Below are 5,256 nucleotides of genomic sequence, written 5' to 3'. Positions count from 1 at the left end.
CAGGTGTTTAGATTATTGACTCTCTAGAAGCAAATTTTTTCCCACCTGTATTTAGAAGTGGATCTGCTAAGAATGGGTGTACATCCATTTCAGTTCATAGTATTAAGACTAGGTATATTAGGACCATTTGGTAATCAGAACTTAATATTTTATCTGATATTGTGTTGTGCTACTCTCCTTCAGAAGTGAAATAGAGCTCACATCTTCTGAATGGCTCCAGACTATATTTTAAAAGGTGTGTGTTGGGGGGGGGGTTAAGTCGAATTTTTTTCTATAGTACGCTGCCATTTGTCATTTTTAGAATATTTTGCTAAATGTATATAGCTGTCAGAAATTGTTCCTTGCTGGGCCTAGGTCCACCTTATCGTTTTTGGTATTACCAGGTAGTAATTAACATTTTCTTTTGGTAAGTCTATTTTTTAGCTTTTGTGTGTGTATTTGCTACTGTTCTAGTGACACCTTTTTTAATAAAAGTAATTTTCTTTAGTTTTGCTAATTTATTCCTCTGCCCTTTTGTCAGAGGAACTTTTTTTTAACTATTTGCTGTGTGTTTCTGTATGGGTTTCAGAGGTATGCCTTTAGAGGAAACTTGCTTCACTGCTTGTTGACATATACTCATAAGTATACAGTTTTATGTAAAGTTCTAATCTTCCACATTCTGTCGCAGAAGGAATAGATTAACCACAGAATTCTTAAATGAAAGTTTTAACTTCAAAGTTTCTGTTGAGCTTTATATTTCTTGGCCGTGAGACAGTCTGAAACCATGGTTTCTAAGACTGTATCAGCTTCTGTTTCTGTCAGAAAGATGGCTAAGATTCACAGAATTTCCTGCATCATAGGTGACATTAGAAGTTGTGGTACCTGCTTTTAGACAGGTTCCTGAAATGTCTGAACTCCTGTAATCATAAGGCTGTATTTTCTGTATTGGTGCAGCCTGTGGCAATACAGCCTTAAGTGGCTGATTTGGCTTCTGAAAAGGTGGTTACCATTAAATTAGACTCTGAATCTCTTTTTTTTTCTTCCCACAGCTGACCATTAGCCAGATCACCCTACCCTTCCTGGCCTTTCCTGGACTTGCTGCAGTAAAGGCTGGAGCTGGTAAAAAGATCAAGTTGTCTTAGGTCTGCATCTTAGTCTGTGCAAGGAGGGTTTTTTTTCTTTATTCCCTAACCCTCCCCTTCCCCATGTGGTCACCTGTTGATAATCCGATGAGCAGGCATGCAATGGGTACATGCTGGCATGCTGTTCCACTCAGTAATGATTTAGCCATTATTCCCCACCCTTTCCTCCAAGATAACTCCACTGTCTGTGTACAGCCAGGATTGTGAGGAGTATCCAGGCACACACCCTCTCCCCAAAGGATTTGCACACCCATTGTTGCCTGCCAATGCCTCAAATGCCCAAGCCGCTAATTAATGCCAGATAGTCTGTGCTGTAGGCAGGGCCATATGCCTCTCCATGGTACCGGCTAAACTGCACTGCAGATTTTACATCAAGACCCTTTGACACTGAGGCAAGGTTTCACAGTTGTGGTAATAGAGTTTAATTATGACAAATGTATGAAAAGCTTTTAAGCTTAGCTGAAGTTTTTTTGACACCTCTTCTCCTTCCGTGTTTTCAATTGGCTACAGAAAGTCTACCACCACATAAGACTCCCTAACCCAGACTTTCCTATCCAGTCCCAGGGTTTTGATACTGGTTCTAAAGAGACACTCATTAAGTGGCACGGTATCATTGTCATTGCCCCAACCTGTGATAGCTGCCAAAACAATGGTGTCAATTTCAGCATTGATAGACTTATTTTAGATTTTGACTTTGACGTTGCACTTTGTCTCAAAGTTACTGATGCAGACGTAGTCAAGATTTGATGGTGACAAAGTCCTGATTTTGTTCTTAGCTTTTAGGCTTCAGACCTAAAACATGGGTGCCTGAGTCAGTGTCAACATTTGAGTCTCTGCTGTAGATGCCTGAGTGAATGACCCAAGTTACTCTGAGCTGATGCAAGTGCGTAAACCAGTCTCAGTTCTGTGGTTACTCTACTGTGGTTACCCCCATATCACACCATTTTATGGTGCCAACTTCTCTACTGCTTCATAAAATTCTGTGGGTGAGTTTCGGGCCCTGCAGGCTAGTTATCCAGGGCAGACAGACTAAAATCCTAGACAGTGTTAGTGGAACAGAGGGCTAATGCTCTGATTGCAGCCCAAAAGGCCATAGTTTGATTAGCAGCTCTAGCATTTGACAGCACCGGCAAGAAAGGATTGGTGGGTTCATCCATGGAGGTGGTAGGATGGAGCAGGACATTTACTGACAATCCTGTCAGTAAAGGGTGGCAGTGTTGTATGCATTTTATGGAAAGGCTTATGGCCTACTAAGCCACTACATGGTGATAGGCCTCAGCCTGTGCATGGCAGTGTACTTGCAGTTAGATGGCATTTTGTCCCAGTGAACTACTAGAAGACAGCGAGTCCCTGTGTTGATGTAAGTAGCCCATGCACCCCTTCCTCAGACTGAGGTTAAGATTGCTGTATAAAAAGTACTGTAATAAGGAAGCCAACAAGAGCACAAATTCTGCAACATCTGCAGAAGTGATGGATTGTCTGTACAGGTGTTGCCCTTGCAGATATTGGGGATCCCTCACCGCTAAGTAATGTATTTACTCATGTCCATTCGGTGGAAGGTTGCTGGTCCGTAAAGCATAGGGGTGGGAAGCATAACAAAAACAGGCTGAAACTCTTATGCATCTCCCTCAGGCCATTTCAACCTCTAAAATAGACTTGTCTTCTTCTGATTCTATCCCCAAAGCTGCATGCAAGAGGAAACGTGCATATTCACGTACATAATCTCTCAGCACTGACTTTGATGACGGGGACACTGATTCCCCCCCCCCCCCCATGACTCCTTCATTTGGGTAAATCATGGAGGTTGTGTGTCAGAGAACAGATTACCCATCTGATCCTGTGTCCCACCTCCCCAAAGCAGATGCTGCAGAAGTTTTTCAGGTCTACCCAACAGTCTTTCTGGATGCTGCACTTCCCCACCCACTCCCAGTTGTGTACCATTTTAACGGTTGAACTGATGTTGTAAATCTTTGTTTATTCATTACCATTAGGACCTCGGTTTCGTCCTCTGATCCAATATGACCGTTTCCAAGCTCGCGCCAGCCAAAAACACTCAGCTAAGACCTACCCATAATGCCCCTCTCCTAGTTACTTCAGATCTTGTTTGCCGTGTTCCTAGTCAGACGTGCTAGCCATCTCTCTCAAAGCTAAGTAGAAAATTGTTAATTTTAAGACCGTTTCTCTTCAAAATTTTTTAATTTTTAGTCAAGTTAGCCTTTTCTCACTGTCACCTATTTCCTGCCCTTTCCTTTTCGTGAAATTCTTCTGGCTTCACAAACGTTCCATTAGGAAAGTTTATTCTAGTAAATGGACTAGGTTCTCTATTTGGGCCAAAGATCAGAACTTAGACCCTTTCTCTATGCCTATTCAAAAGATCCTACAATACCGGATTACTGTTTTGCATGCAGGAGCCTCAGCTTCGACAATCACTGTACATTTAGCAGCTATCGCCAGTTTTCATAATGGTCTTGATAATTCTTCAATTATGTCACACCGCCTATGCAAGACCTTTTTGAAAGGAGTTTTACATGTTAAACCTCCGGTCAAGCCTCCCTTAGAACCCTGGGACTTGACTTTGGTACTTCATTCTCTCATAGGCTGTCCTTTCGAGCCTTTTGATTCATGTGTTTTGCAATTTTTGTCATGGAAAACCTTACTTCTAATAGCACTTACCTTAGCGGGAAGAGTACCTGAGCTACAGGCTTTGAGTGTCAAGAGTCCTTACTTGATCTTCCACATGGATAGGGTGTCCCTTCGTACTGATCCTTCTTTCTTGCCCAAGGTCATTTCTGGCTTTTCCATTAACCAATCTATTGACCTGCTGGTTTTCTTCCCTCAGCATTCTAACAGAGGGGAGTATCTTTTGCACACCCTTGATGTGCATCGGCAGCGTCATTGTTTGGACAGGACTAAATCTTTCAGGAAAACAGATCAATTGTTTGTGTCCTTTGCAGGACCCAGATTGGGTAAACCAGTTTCCAAAGTGACTTTATCCTCCTGGCTTAAAAACATCTTTACCTTTATCTACCAACAGAATAAGCTATCCTTACCTTCCAGAATAAAGGTTCATTCTACCAGATCTATGGCTACTTCTATTGCATTTCATTCCAGAGCCTCTATGGATGATTGAATAAAATGAACATTGAACACAACCAATACCTCTTATCTCCGTAAATGCAACGTTACTGTCACAGAGGAAATGCTGTGCAAAAACCTGTAAAATCGATCTTTTTGTAAAACAACCTGGAATTCACTCTCTTCAAGTTATAATTGTTAAGCACTTTCACCCACTGTATGTGGGATTCATCAGAAATAATTTACCATCTATCACAAACATTTAAATAACTTTTTAGGCGCCAAAAATTCAGTAATGGTCCGCCCTTAAAGTGATATCACTAAATATACATCTGCATATGTTAATACTGTTTTAAACTTTTAAAAATGGGTACAAATTAGTAAAAAATTAATATACACAATATACATGCATAATATACTAATTTATTTTACTTAATGTTGTAAAATATTAATTTTAAATTTAGATCCTATTATATGCATGTTTTTAAATATATAAAAAATATGTACAAGGATATATAACAAAATATATAAAAATACACTTGTAAACATTGGATTGCTCTATATAAATCTATACACATATCGACAATTGATATAACCAAACCTACTTGATAAAATGTTAAATTATGTCTGAAGTTGCTATTCCTTACTTAAAATGTACTGACATTTTTAACACTATAGTTTCTACATAATTCTCATACTACATCCCTTAGGATGAATTTCTCAAATTCACACATTCAGTTAGTAACAATGGTACAGCATATCTGGATACTTTTTATTTCCCCTGATGAGAATGAATTTAAATCTCGTATTTATAGAAAGAGTACATTCTCAGATTCCCTACAGTTTTCGAGTAGTAATCCTAGAAAACAGTTGCATAACATTTTTAAAGGGCAATGCATAAGAGCAGCCCATATGACATCTAGATATGAGGAAATGGTAGATGAATTAGAATAAATCACAGAATTATTTAACAAAAGAGGTTATAACAAGGAAATGATGACAGATATAAAACATTGTCATTCAAGAATGGGTAAAAAAATATCCACCACTATTGGGAATA

The sequence above is a fragment of the Protopterus annectens genome, chromosome 1.part1, assembly GCF_019279795.1.
Source record: "Protopterus annectens isolate FY-2018-M chromosome 1.part1, PAN1.0, whole genome shotgun sequence".
Taxonomy (NCBI): domain Eukaryota; kingdom Metazoa; phylum Chordata; order Ceratodontiformes; family Protopteridae; genus Protopterus; species Protopterus annectens.
The sequence above is the reverse complement of the archived record's forward strand: the minus strand, read 5'-3'. Positions refer to the sequence as shown.